Source organism: Emys orbicularis, chromosome 16 (assembly GCF_028017835.1).
Source record: "Emys orbicularis isolate rEmyOrb1 chromosome 16, rEmyOrb1.hap1, whole genome shotgun sequence".
NCBI classification, from domain to species: Eukaryota; Metazoa; Chordata; order Testudines; family Emydidae; genus Emys; species Emys orbicularis.
In genome coordinates, this window is record NC_088698.1 from 20,685,285 (window position 1) to 20,700,189 (window position 14,905).

The window sequence follows — 14,905 nt, forward strand, 5'->3', positions numbered from 1 at the left end:
GAGAAACTTGCCTTGATCTTGCTATTGCTCACTGATTGCAAATAAGAAAATGAAAAAAAAAAAAAGATAGATGGTATAGCTTTCTGTATCCTGTTTGCATCCTCCTCCTTTCATCTGTGGGTCCCATTCAACTTAGAATAGATGCCTCGAGACATCATCAGTCTAAATTCTAAGCACCATTCCAAGCTTGGCCTTACATTAGTTCCAAGACAAATTAAGAATCAGTAGAAGTTTATAGCAATGCTAGTTGTTTCATTTTTACTTTTATAGGCATGAATTTAAATACAACAACATTTTGCTGCAAGATAATGAGATAAACACTTATTACCCTTCTGTTGCACACACATTTATGTAGTAGATTTTTATTACAGGAATAATATACAGCCCTGTGAAAACAGTGGCATTGGTTTGGTTTTAATGTAGCTCCCTATGATTCTTCTGCTGCCTTTTGCTTGGGGTTTTATACTTTGCTCTTCTAGATGCAATAAGAATAATAGCATCCATCTTTTGGTGCATTATGAAAGCCTATTAAATACTTTAACTGTATTAATCTGCCATGGTTCTCCAAGAAATATAACACACATGAATATATAGAGATAAAAGAGGCTGAGGGCTAAAGGGAACAGATGCTAAATGCTTCTAGAAATGTAGCTGTCCTGTCTCGCTCTTCTTTTTTTCCTCAGTTCATCTTCTGTCTATGATATTATAAAATACTTTTATGTTATCCCTTGATCTAATTTCTTCTGAATAATTTCTTGTCCTATTATATACCACTCAGAGTGAATAAACCAGTTATTAGACATTTTGACTGGTGTTAGATATAATTAGCTATTTAAATGGGTGCCAATAGGCTTTTAATAGAATTTCTCATTCTAGGAGAGGGGAAAGATTATTAAAATATATTTAACACCCCACCCCCAACTAATGAATAGAATTAGACCACCTCTGATTTCCTGTTTTGTCCTTTAATTAATTAGATAAAAGTTGCTCAATTTTGCTAAGAGATTAGCTCTAATTTTAATTTATGGGGAAACTGTTTCATATTAAATTAACCATAATATACTTTTTCATGAGCTGTGCTGCCCACATTACCTCTGCTATCTGCTTCCAGAGTAGATATTTTTGCCTGATTGTTTTCTGTTGCATTAGGGATGTGTTTGATCATGCAGCATGTGTCCCAAGTGAGGAGAGACTTGTATATTATGTATTACAACCGCCCCAGATAAGGTTTATACCAAATGTATTTTGTGTCATCCAGGAACACTAAACAAACAAGCTGAAGGAAACTAATTCAGCTAAGGACATCTTGAATAATATGAACTTACGTGACCTTCTCCAGCTTGTTTCACCCGTCGCCCTTTGAAGGGGGCGAATTGAAAGTCAGGACTCCTGGGTTCTTGCCCTAGTTCTGCCTAGTGTTTCCAAGCAGTTGAAAGAAGTTATATGTCCAACTCCCACTGATTTTTTACTGGCATTTAAGTGTCTCAGGCTATTTGAAAATCCCATCCTTAAATTCTCTGTGGGTCAGTTTACTCATCTGTAAAAGGGGTACAACTAGACTTACTTATCTTGCAGGGGTGCTAAGGATTAATTAATGAAGGACTTTAGACAAAGCAGGCCCTCTGTTACTAGATGATTGCCTCTCCCTTGTAAGGAGTCTATAAAGAATGTTGTTTTAAAGCAGAAGAGAATTTTTTTTAAAAAGGGGTTTGGTTTGTTGCTCCATTAACTATTCAAAGAGGTCTTCACTCCTCTGTGCCTTGGTCTAATTGATGAGGATGCATCTGGGTTCTAGGATGCCTGTGGATGTGTGAATCTTAGGGAAAAAATGTTTCACTTTAAAAGAGGGCTTAGGGAACAAGGTGAAGTTGGAGCATCAGGAGTTACAGGCCGAGATAGTGATTATTGTTCATGCTGGGTCCACAAGGGGGGGAAAGTTTTTTTCAAAAGTTAAAAGAAAAGCCTTAACAGAGGGTTAAATAAGAAAAGCTTGTGACAGTGGTTTAACAGCAGCCAAGGATTCCTCAAACAGTGTAACTTTTGTGCCAAGTAACAGAAGAGTATAAAAACAGCACTGGAGGAAACAAAAGGGGCAGGAGGAAGCAAGTCTGGTGAGATCAATGTTCCCAGAGAGACAGACCGAGAGAGATTCTTAGGATAAAGAGATAACAGTGAGAGTCTGGTGTGAGAGAGCAGGTTACTTGAACTGTAAGCTATTTGGGGCAGGGACCATCTACGGGTGTTCATATGTTTGTGTGTATCCAGTGCAATGGGGCTGAGGCCATGAGGGGCTCCTGCAATGCAAATCACAAAGCTAGCAAAAGGGGCTGCTTCTCCAGAGTAGTCCTAATGTGAATTTGGGAAGGGAAGAGTGAATCAATCTGTGCGGAACACACTGTGATCCAGTGTGGACCACAGTTCATGTTTGAAGCCAGTCTCCAATGTGGTTCAGTTCAATGAAGCCTGTGTTCTTGTCTTCCAGCCTTTCCCAAATCCAGCCCCAGGACTGTGCTCCCAACCCTCAGTCCAGACCCACCCCTCTCCTACCTATTTAAGCCGGGGGCAGAGGGAGAAATGCATCTCGCTCTTTTCAGCCCGAAGAAGAGGGGTTCCCCACTACCCTTCTCCCCACTTGGGCAAGCAGCACTCCCCTGCAGCTCCCCGGTCTCATTGTCTGGTGTGATGAGAGATCCCATCCCTGTCTCAGGGGGGAAGGGAGGCAAACCTCATCCCGCCCACAGGGCAGCAGATACCCAAATGGACATGGTTTAATCTTGAGACATTTGCCCAAAGCTGTGGTAGACTAGATTGGTTACAGCGGGGCTTATCATTCAACTCCAATCTCAGTAGTCTGAAAACAGAAAGCTCATCTCTGAGAGAGTGGGTGCCTATATTTAGTCATGTACCTAGCACAGGGATATGGCTTCAAGGTTAGGGAGAGCTAGGGTCAAAAGACCCATTCAGCTGCAGAAGATTTCCTTTGGCAGGCACCTCCCTTGACAGTTCTCTCTCTTTAAGACATACCACTGAGCCTTTAATTTGAGGTTCATAGGAGAAGATTCGTCTTTCCTTGCAATTCTTTAGTGGCTCACTCCAGTTAACGTTCTCTTCGATCCCACAAGTCTCAGGTGCACAAAAGGTCCTTCAGAGCTTTCTGTAGTCCTCTCCAAAAGGAAAGGATAAGGGGGTGGCTTGCTCCAGCCAGCTCTGTCTGTAGCTAGGTTTTACCCACTCCAAGTAGCTCTTATCTCTGGTCCAGCCACTTTCAGGCTCCACTGGTTTGTGTTTTTCTCCTTTGCTCAGGGCTCTTGGGAAGAGCTTCCTCTCTTTTTCCCTCATGTGCTCTGAAATCGCGGTCTAATTATAATGTAATGGAGTCTATCTAGCCCACCTCTCTCTCTCTGTGTACCCCTTCCTTTCCTTGAGTGTGCATGGCATCCATACACATCATCACAAGTGACCCCGAAGTCAGAGTTTTGCAAGGGGTGAATAAGTCTTAAAGTTCCTCTTAAATCTGGAGCAGCAGCAATGCAGGTGCTGGAAAGCAGAGTCAAGCCAAGTCCAATGAATCGCTATTGCGAATCTGTCTTGGGCATTCTGGGCCCAAGTTCTGAACAGCAGCTGTTGCTATTGGTAAGTCTCTAGCACAAAAAAAAAAAACGAATTGAAATCAGACTCTGAACCACTGTGGCAGCACAGAGCAGTGGCTGGTTCCAAAGCTGGAGTTGATAGGGCTCAGATGTAAGGATGTTACTCCAGAAGCAAGGCTGTGGGCAGAGGTACAAAAAACATCCGAGAGGGAGACACTAATTAAAGAGTAAAGAGCAGACACAGAAAACAAATTCATTGTATTTTTTGCAGAAAAGCTAAATTCAATCTTTAATGAAGATGCCTAGGACAATAGATTGTGAGGCAGGAAATTAAGCCAATTTTTATCTAAAACGCACAGTTGGGGATAGTTTAGCACAGCACAAAAGGTACATGAGCTCTGTGCACAAAGCAATATAATAATTTTATCATAAATAGAGATGGCTTTCAATTTAAACTGAAAGCTGCAGCGATCCTCAATTTTTAATAATCTCTCTTTACAAAATAAACACTGAATAGGACCAGAAAATGGCAACATTCCCCTAAAATGAGTACTAAAGTGCCATTTGCTCCCTGTTCATGGAGATAAGCTCCATGCTATTCAATGCTGCTTGTACGTACGAATAATACTAAACTTCCAGAACTTAGGTGGCAATAATAATACCTAGCACTTCTCATGAGTAGATGTCATTACCTCCATTTTACGGCAGTGGAAACTGAGGCACAAAGGTGACATGACTTGTCCATAGTCACCAAGCAGGCTGGTAGCAGAGCTTGGAACAGAACTCAAGTCTTCTTAGTCCCAGGCCAGTGCTCTGTTCACTAGGTTACACTGGCTCCCAACAATATGTGTATTGTTGTTCCCTGGTAAACTTTATAGCTGGCAAAGATTAATGCAACAGCTGCTCTGAGCTCAAAATTATGTTGCCACAATTAAACATCTAGAACAGGGGTGGGCAAACTTTTTGGCCCAAGGGCCACATCTGAATATGGAAATTGTATGGCGAGTCATAAATGCTCATGAAATTGGGGGTTGGGGTGCGGGAGGGGGTGAGGACTCTGGGGTGGGGCCAGAAAAGAGGAGTTCAGGGTGTGGGAGTGGGCTCCGGACTGGGGCAGGGGGTTGGGGTGGTGAGGGCTCCAGCTGGGGGTGCGGGCTCTGGGGTGGGGATGGGGATGAGGGGTTGGGGGTCAGGAGGGTGCTCTGGGCTGGGACTGAGGGGCTCAGAGGGCAGGAGGGTGATCAGGGCTAGGGCAAGGAGTTGGGGCACAGGAGAAGGTCAGGGGTGCTTACCTCAAGCAGCTCCCGGAAGCAGCGGCATGTCCCCCCGTCTCCTATGCCGAGGCGTGGCCAGATGGCTCTGCGCACTGCCCCATCCACAGGTGCCACCCCTGCAGCTCCCATTGGCCACAGTTCTGCAGAGTGGGGACATGCCGCTGCTTCCAGGAGCCGCGTGGAGCGGGGCAAGCCCCCGACCCTGCTCCCTGGAGGGAGCTCGAGGGCGGGATTAAAACATCTGAAGGGCCGGATGTGGCCCCCGGGCCATAGTTTGCCCACCCCGATCTAGAAACTGGGTTCTAAAAGTGAAACAGCAATGAACTAGCCAAAAACTAACACCTAAAACCCGAAGGAGGTTGGGAGAAGGGAAGGAAACTGCCGGAATAAAAGGAAAGAGCCAGAATAAATGAGGCCCCAGAACAAATTCCCATCCCTCAGCATCCAAATGCCATTCTCCTTCAAACTGGTAAAGTGGAATTAGGGGAAGCAACTTATTTGGTATGAACAAAACGACCCATCATTACTATGCACATACAAATCACTCACCCACACAGCCAGGGTATCTCAATCCTTAGGTGCTCAGGACCTTTTAGGATAAGGCCCCAAATGGGGACCCAAAAGAAGCGACAGCATCCGCACGATGGCAAGCTTCTCTCCACAACGACATTTCTGTCTCCCAGGGTGAGGAGGAGATAGCTCTCAGGCACCAGCAGGCAATGTCATGGGAACGCTTCTCCAGACCTGAGACTGCATTCGCAGGATTCACAAGGCAAAAAGCTATACAGCTGGGAACCAGTGTGTGGGTGATACTTCTGTGACTCTGGCAGACTAGTGCCAGTCATGCGAAGGCCTCAGGCCTCCCTGAACACTGGCAAATGCATAGCTAGAAACCAGTCTGGGTCACCTGTATGTTAGTATTGTGAAAACGGACATTAAGTTGATAAGAACATGTTTATTGTTTAGACCTTATGCGTGGCTTGTAGGATGCTGCATGTATTAGTCTCACTAGCCCCATGTTATAGAGCAATAGCCAATGTTGCATTGTAAACCTCTATAATTGTGTAACTCACCAAATAGGAAAAAAGCACTAATTAAAGAAACGTGCTTACCCTGCACAAAAGAAGGCCCATTGAAAACAAATGAGCCATTGTGAAGCATCAACCTTGTTGATTGCATTCTTCACCACCTCCAGGAAGGGGAGACCTGCACATGAGCTCATCCTATCAGCTTGGACTCTGGGGTGCAAGGGATAAAAATCCCTGACAAGGAGAAACTTGGTTGTTTCTGCTGCTTGGACTCTAAAGGGGTAAGAATCTCTAAGCATAAGCAAAAGACTCCCAGCTGTTTTGCCTGTGCTAGCCCCAAAGGACATATTGAGTCTGTTTATGATAGAAGTTTCTATTATCTTTTGAAACTCAAGACTGAAACTCATTTAACCTTGTAAGTAACTCTCTTATTTCTTTTTCTTAAGGCATGGCTACACTTGCAGATGTAGAGCACTTTGAGTTAAACCAGCCTTTGTAGAGCGCGGTAGGGAAAGCGCTGCAATCTGTCCACACTGACAGCTGCAAGTGCACTGGTGTGGCCACATTTGCGGCACTTGCAGCGGCATTGGGAGTGGTGCATTATGGGCAGCTATCCCAACATGCAAGTGACTGCAACGTGCTTTTAAAATGGGAGGAGTGGGGTAGAGTGTGACAGGGAGTGTGTTGTGTGTATGTGGGAGGAGAGAGAGTGGGATTTTGGGGGGCTGAGAGCATGTCAGCATGCTGTCTTGTAAGTTCAGACAGCAGCAGACCTCCCCCTCCCCCCCCCGCCTCTCTCTCACACACACAACATTCCACACTAATGGTTTGCTTTGTCTCGGAGCAGATAAGCATGCCGGCTGTCAGAAACGGAGCTTTGAAAGGGCATTTCCGCATTCCTACAGGAGTTCAAAACAATGACAAGAGTGGCCACTTGACTTACGGGTATTATGGGATGTTTCCGGAGGCCAATCAGAGCACAGTAATGCAACACCCCATTCACACTGACGCCCGGGTGTTGTAGCCAAGGTGAAGCAAACGTTATTCCTCTCGCCGAGGTGGAGTACCAGCAGCGCTGTAGCCGCGGAGTCAGAGCGCTCTACGTGCCTTGCCAGTGTGGACGGGTAGTGAGCTAGTGCACCCGGGGCTCCTTTATTGCGCTGTAACTCGCAAGTGTAGCCAAGCCCTTAGTTAATAAATCTTTAGTTAGATTATTACAGGACTGGCTACAAAGATGTTGTCTTTGGTTTGAGATTTGAGATACAATTGACCTGGGGTAAGTGACTGGTCCTTTGGGACTGGGAGTAACCTGAATATTGTGATTTTTGGTGTAAGTCACCATCTATCACATAGTCCAGTTTGCCTGGGTGGCGAGATAGACGGGAATACCCAAGGGTACTGTCTGTGGCTCCATGGTAAGACGTTATAGTGCTTTAGGTGTTCACACTTGTTTCTGGGTTGGTGACATCTAACTATAGAACATACAACCAGTTTGTGGTTTTTGCCCTGCTTCTTGACAGTCTGCCCTGAGGTTGGCACTCCTGGTCGAGAGCCACTCCAGACAGTGTGACAGCTTCTGCTCTGTGATTAGAAATGATCTCAGCTAGAAGCCTCACAGCTTGAGCAATATGAGTTCTAGATCTCTGAGGGTTACCACGTTTCAAATCCTTCTGTGGTGAGTGACACACCATGGCCCGTTGGAAGTGATTTGCTCTTATCTTGTACATCCAATTGCAGTCAGTTGAGGGTCATTCCAGAGACTTCAACCATGCTCCTTAATTGTTTCAGCAACAGCCCCGTGTCATATTGCTGACAGGTCTAGCATGAGTAGGATTGTCAAGGAAGCTCAACTAAAGGTAGCAGTAGTTAATGTGGGACTCTGCAAAGTACAGTCTCCTCTTGAGAAAGAGGCCAGAATGTAGGCTTTAACCTACCTAAGATATTCTTTATGTCTTCATGATGCTGAGGCTACAGAGCTACTGTCCTTCCAGTCACCTTCTCCAAAAAGTGGAGGCTTAATTTTGACACAGATTCAACCGCTTGCACACAGGAAATGATGGTTTCTTGAGGAGAGAGTGAACCCCTTACGTCTGAGGATGGTTGGCTCCCTTCCCTCACTCAGGGCCTAAGTTCCCTCTAAGCTGCACAGCCTCGCAGCAGCCTATCAAGGGCTGCGCAGCAGCCTATCAAGGGCCATGCAAGCACTCAGGGCTGTGGCAGGGAGAGGCGCCTCTCCCGTGGCCCCAGCCCCAGAGCTGCCGCGGCAGGGAGATGCAGCGAGAAGCTCCTCTCCCCCAGCCCCAGAGCTGCTGCGGCCAGGGAGAGGCATCTCTCCTCTGGCCCCGGCCCTGGCCCCGGAGCTGCTGAAGCGAGAGAGGGCTGGGGGAAGTCCTCTCTTCCTGCCATGGCCCCGGGGCAGCCTGCACCCCAAATCCCTCATCCCCGGCCCCACCCTAGTGCCTGCGCCCCCAGCTGGAGCTCTCACCTCACTTCACCCCCTGCATCCCAACCCTCTGCCCCAGCCCTGAGGCCCCTCCCACACCTTGAACCCCTCATCCCCAGCCCTACCCCAGAGCCCGCACACCCAGCCAGAGCTCTCACCCCCCCTTCACCCCAACCCTGTGCCCCAGACCTGAGCCCTCCCCACACTCTGAACCCCTCAGCCCCACCCCACCACACATCACCTCTATATTGGTGCACATAAAAAAAATCATGGATGGGAAATTAGAGGGAACATTGCTCAGGGCCAGTTCTACTGGGTTTGAATTAGGGGCCTAATCCTGTGACAGCAGAGGATGCTTGGTACCTAAGAGGATTGAATCTTAAAAGAAGTGATAATGCTTGTCAATGAAGGCAATATATATAGCATTTGCTTTGAGCATCCAAGGTAAATTGGGGCCAGAACTCCAAGGCAGAAGGGATCTCAAAGAACCCAAGAAATCATGGACATCTTCACTGAAAACTAAGTCAAATCTGACCACAAGTAAGCAGCTCATCATGAAATTCTGGGCTCTCACAGTTGAAAGGCCCAGAGAAACTATTATAATTTCTTGGGACAAAATAAAATGGATTGAAATTTTGACCTTGCCAGAGACATAGGTGGGTAGCTTTATGTGTAAGAAAATCACTAGAGTTGCACTTGATTGCTGAAGCCATGGCAGTGGATGGTAAGGAAAACAACACTGGGTGGTGAAAGGAAAGGAAAGAAACTAACCAATATTTTCCAGGAAATAAAAATAAATTCAATTTTGAATGAAGAGGTTCAAGACAATTGATTGTGAGTTGGGAAATTAAGCCATTTTAAACAAAAATCAAAGATCAAAACAACAGTTGGGGTTATTTTCCTCAGAGCAGAAAACTTTTCTCTGAACTCTTTCTCATTTTAACCAGAAGTTGATGAAGCATCATGAAAAGAAAAAGAGGATAGTGATATCAAACCAGAGTAAAAGCTGTTTGGAGCTGGGTTTCAAAACATGAACTATTTGCATAAGCGAAATCTATTTGAAAAGCTGGGACGCAAGCACAAATCAATCAACTGTTTTGATCATATTGAAGCAAGCCTTAAAAAAAGGCAGCTGAAGAGAGTCTTTCCATATGGACTCAGTTGAGCAAATAACTCCCTTCTCTTTGCTCAGACTACGGGAAGGAGGATGTGACGGGTTTCCCCCAGGGTGCCACCTGGAACTGGGGAACCACTGAGCCCTCTGACCCACCAGCCTGGGCTACCTCTCACACCATGCTGCTGTGACAAGATGTAGACACACTCCCGGTCTTACACTTCCACCAGCATACACACAGGTAGGGACAACCCAGCTGCAGTTATTTGCAGGCTCTCTGACCAGTCACTGTATGTGAATCAACAATAGAAAGGCTACAGCCAAAATAACCACCAGCTTAGGACCTCAGAGCGGTACTGTCCTGCCCTGGTCCAAACCCCAACCAGTAGGAATTTATTATCCAGTTCGCCTCCCTGTCAATGTGGAGAGGAATATGCAACAGCCCCTGCCCCTTGAGCTAAAATTTCCAGGCACTTCATTCCAAACTCACTGGTTTAGATTAAAACATAAAATAAATGTATTAACTACAAAAGATAGATTTTAAGTCATTATAAGTGATAGCAAATAGATCAAAGCAGATTACCTAATAAATAAACAAAAACGCAAACTAAGCTTAACACATTAGAAAGATCGGATTTGAATTAACAATCTGTCACCGTGGCTGATGATACAAGCGGGCTGCAGATTCTTAAGACTCAAGCTACACTTGCTTTGCAGCTTGGAATCCCAGGTGTTTCATACACCGGCTAGAAATCTCTTTAGCCTGGGTCCAGCACTTCCCCCAGTTCAGTCTTTGTTCCTCAGGTGTTTCCAGGAGTCGTCTTGTGTGGGGAGTGAAAACCCACAGACGATGTCACTCCCTGCCTTATATAGCTTTAGCATATGGCAGGAACCCTTTGTTTCACAACTTGGTTCCCAGACGAGTTTGTGGAAAAATACTGACATCCCAAGATGGAGTCCAGAGACGTGTGGTCTGGTCACATGACCTTGCAGTGTTATAGCAGCCATTCCTTACAGGCTGTCTGGAGCATTCTCAGGAAGGCTCACCAGGTCGGGGATAAGCTTCTCCTAAGGCTATTGTTTTTTCTAATGGCCCCTTACCCTGAATAGGCCCTTCCCCACCCATCTTGCCGAGTGGGTGTTACGCAGGTGTAACTACATTTGAAATACAGATACATAGTCAATATTCATAACTTCAGATACAAAAATGATATATACACACAAATAGGATAATTGTATTCAGCAAATCATAACTTTTCCAATGACATCTTATATGACCCATCTTGCATAAAATGCATAATAATTATGCCATGATCATATAATAATAATATCACTATGAAGAATACGGGGTGCAGTGTCATGGAAGAGTCGAGAATGAACTGGACACTTCATTAAATAAATGTTTTAGCACAGAAAAAGTCTTGGTACAATTAAAAAAAATGTGAAGGGAAGGGAAGAAATGTTCCCCCCAACAAGAATGGGAAATAGAAAAACAGTCTTTGAAATACCACAATTTGTTTCTCTCCTGTGCAGCATCACAGAGCCAAATTCTCCCTGCAGTATTTTTCTACTGTTTTCCCTCAGCCTAGTTTTCAGTCATCCCAAATGATGGCACTCCCACAGCTTCCCTTGAGGAGAATATTACAGTGTGAAATAGATCTTGTCATCATGAAGCTCTTCCTGAAATTCAACATAAACTTTCTGTATTTTAGCTTTGTCCCCGTGATGGGGGAGCGCCCCAGAGTCTGTGCTTCAACCCACGCCCAAATGTCTACTCCACAATTAAATAGCCCCACAACCTGAGCGCCATGAACCTACATCAGCTGACATGGGCCAGCGGGGGATGGAGAGAACAAGGACTGTAATGCGAATGAAACCCCAGTCTATACAGCCCTAAATTGCATTGACATTTCCTGCTGTCATATAACACTGAAAAGCTTGTGTCTAACTTTATAACTCCTAGGTCTCTTCCAGTGTCACTGCTCCCTAGATGTCTCTTGCTCACTGAGCATATGCACTTGAGAGTGCTCTCCCAGATGCATGAGTTTGCATCCTTTCATTCTCTGCCCATATTTCAACCCTCTTTAGGTTCTTCAGTGTTCTGTCTCTGTCCTCACTGGTTGTCACCACTCCTGCCAGTTAAGTGTCCTCTGCTAACATTTTTGCTGTTATTTGTTTGTATTGCAATCGTACCTAGAAGTCCCGGTCACCCCCACCTCCCCCATTGTGCTAGGGACTGTACAGACACTTATGAAGAGGGCCTCTTCCCCAAAGTGCTCGCAAATTTTACTCTTTTCCAGGCAATTCAACAGGGATACAATTATGTGAATTAGTCACATAGATCAAGTCTCAAACTCCCTTAAGCTAAGTCTTGGGTTTGAAGTGCTCTCTAGTCACTAAACACAAGTACATGTTCGTGAAAGTTCAGGTAATGTGGTCTGATGGTGTTCACACAGACACATAATGAACACCACTTACCCCTTTCCCAGTGGTTGCCCTGTTGTTGCCCTGGAACCCTGGAATATAAATCATTATTAAATAATTGTATTATCGCAGCACCTAGGAGTCCTAATTATAGACCAGGACTTCACTGTAATAGGCACTGTACACAGAACAAAAAAACAGTCCGTACCTTAAGGAAATTAAAATCGAAGTATGAGTTAAGAAACAACAGATGGAAACAGACAGATGGGGAAGTGCAAGTAAAGAATGAGACAGGGCTCAGCTTTGCAAACTGAACTCTAAAATGTTTCATGGCCTTAGTCCCCTTCCACGCCAAAAATCAAGGAACAATTTGTTCCTTGCACTGTTTGCTCTGAATTGCAGGAGACCAGGAAACTATCCTCACAGCTGGCCCTGTGCTTTAGGTACTTCATCCTCAGGGTGGCCTGTGCAGACTGGTCTGCAGGGCTGGCCCTGTGTGAAATCTACACGTGTGCAGCAGGCAGAGTTTGGCAGCTGGAGAAAGAACTGGATCAGGTAGTTATGGTGGATTAGTAGCCATGTTTATATATATTCAAGGTGGATTGGGAAGGGTCCTGGTGAGCCAGCAGGTGTTGGGGGTCCTAGGTAAGGGTGCTAACATAGCAAGTCCCCCCACCCCCAAAGTTTTGGAACCCTTTTCAGTCAAGCTTGTGCCTTGTGTAGGACTGACCATCTTGATCCAATGCACAAGGATATATTCGCCCATCCATATGCTGTTGGATGTGGTTGACGTGGTCTATTTAGGAAACAAAGTTGCAACTGACACACACATTTCCTAATATCATATGACAGTGGATCAAATATATATTCCGAACACAGACCCTTAGCTGTTCTCCTGTTGTCTGGGATCTCGGGGAATACACATACCTTTTCAGCTGTAAGGTCTTGCATTCAGAAGGCTATAAATCATTTGGTTGCTAAAGGGGACTGAGCTAATTCTGCCAAGATTTTTCTTTGCAAGCCATAAAGTGACAGATGAAAATCTGCCAGAGGAAGCTGCAGGGGACAGGGATCTGAGGGAGCTGCATTGAGCTGTTCTTGTATGGCAATAGGAGTCTGGTATAGCAACAATGACCTTGAGAGGCGCTTCTGAACAGCTCCATTCATATTCCCCCACTAAAGTGCATCAGCATTTCATCCCAGCCCCCCCAACCCCCGCACCTTAACACTAAAGATCCCTGTATTCACACTCTACACACTAATTGTACAAAATATGCCTTGTGAGGTATCATGTGAAAACTAGTAACTCACTGATCATTAATATTCTTGCATGATGTATGTACACAATGTGTGTTAAGAGTTTTCAAGATATGCTGAATTATGACTCTGTGTAAATTATGATTCTGTATGTCAGGGGGAGTTTGTAAACAGGTTTGCACTAGATAAAAGAACATGTTTTCCCCACCTGAGTGTTACTTCCAAAATACTTTGAAAGAAAATGAGAATATCTATACATATTGCATAAACAGAGCCATCAAGCTAACAAGGGGTAGAGGCAAACCCCTCCCTAACAAGTACGGGGGAAGACAGCATGGCATCTACACCTAGCAGGAGAGAGAAATTTGGTCTGAGTTTTATTTTTAAAAGAATACCTTGCAAAGGTTTATAACTGTCTATAAAGACTGGGGTGGGGTGGGGTGGGGTGGGGTGGGGGGGCTGAACCTCAAGTGATAAGTTGGGCCCTACCAAATGCACGGCCATGAAAAACATGTCACGGACTATGAAATCTAGTCTCCCCCCCCATGAAATATGGTCTTTTATGTACTTTTACCCTACACTATACAGATTTCATGGGGGAGACCAGCGTTTCTCAATGGTGGTCCTGACCCAAAAGGGAGTTGCCGGGGGGTCTCAAGGTTATTTTAGGGGGTTCGTGGTATTGCCACCCTTACTTCTGTTTGCTTTCAGAGCTGGGTGGCTGGAGAGCGGAGGCTAGTGGCCGGAGAGCGGCAGCTGGTGGCCGGGTGCCTAGCTCTGAAGGCGGCGCCCTGCCAACAGCAGCACAGAAGTAAGCATGGCAATACCATACCATGTCATCCTTACTTCTGTGCTGCTGCTGCCAGCAGCTCTGCCTTCAGAGCTGGGCTCCCAGCCAGTAGCCACCACTCTCCAGCTGCCCAGCTCTGAAGGCAGCGCTGCCACCAGCAGCAGCACAGAAGTAAGGGTAGCTGTACCGCAATCCCCCCTACAATAACCTTGCGACGTAGGTTCATGGCGCTCGGGTTGTGGGGCTAACCTTGAGACCCCCCCCCGTAACTCCTTTTTGGGTCAGGACCCCTATAATTACAACACTGTGAAATTTCAGATTTAAATAGCTGAAATCATGAAATTTATGATTTTTAAAATCCTATGACCATAAAATTGACCTGTCGTCTATGTAAATTAACCATGGTGGATTCAAAATAACGGAAGCTCCATTTATATACAGGTGCGTGGGAAGCCCACAGGAGGGGAAGAACAGCATGAGGTCATCTTGCCCCTTGAAAGAAAGTCATTGAACTTTGGAAGATATAAGCAAAGACAGAAGCCATCTTTTGCATCCGTCACTAGACAGACACAAGGGAACAGAGCTCTTGCAAGCTGAGAAAGACGATTCCTTCAACCAAGGGGGGATTGGAGTTTCTGTGAACTGAATATAGGTGAGAAACCTGCTTAGGAAAAGATCGTACTTTGCCAAATTAAGCTTTAGACTTTTAGATGCCTGGTTTCATTTTTGTTTTACTTGTAACCATTTCTACCTTTATTCCTTTTATTTGGTATCACTTAACATATGTCCTGTTGTTAATAAGTTTGTTTTATTATTTTTATAAACCAACTCAGTGCTGTTTAAATGGACCCCAGCTAACAAATTGTGATGTGTTTTTGTGTCTTTAGAGCAGAGGTGGGCAAACTACGGCCTGCGGGCCACATCCAGCCCGCGGGACTGTCCTGCCCGGCCCTTGAGCTCCCGGCCAGGGAGGCTAGCCCCCGAT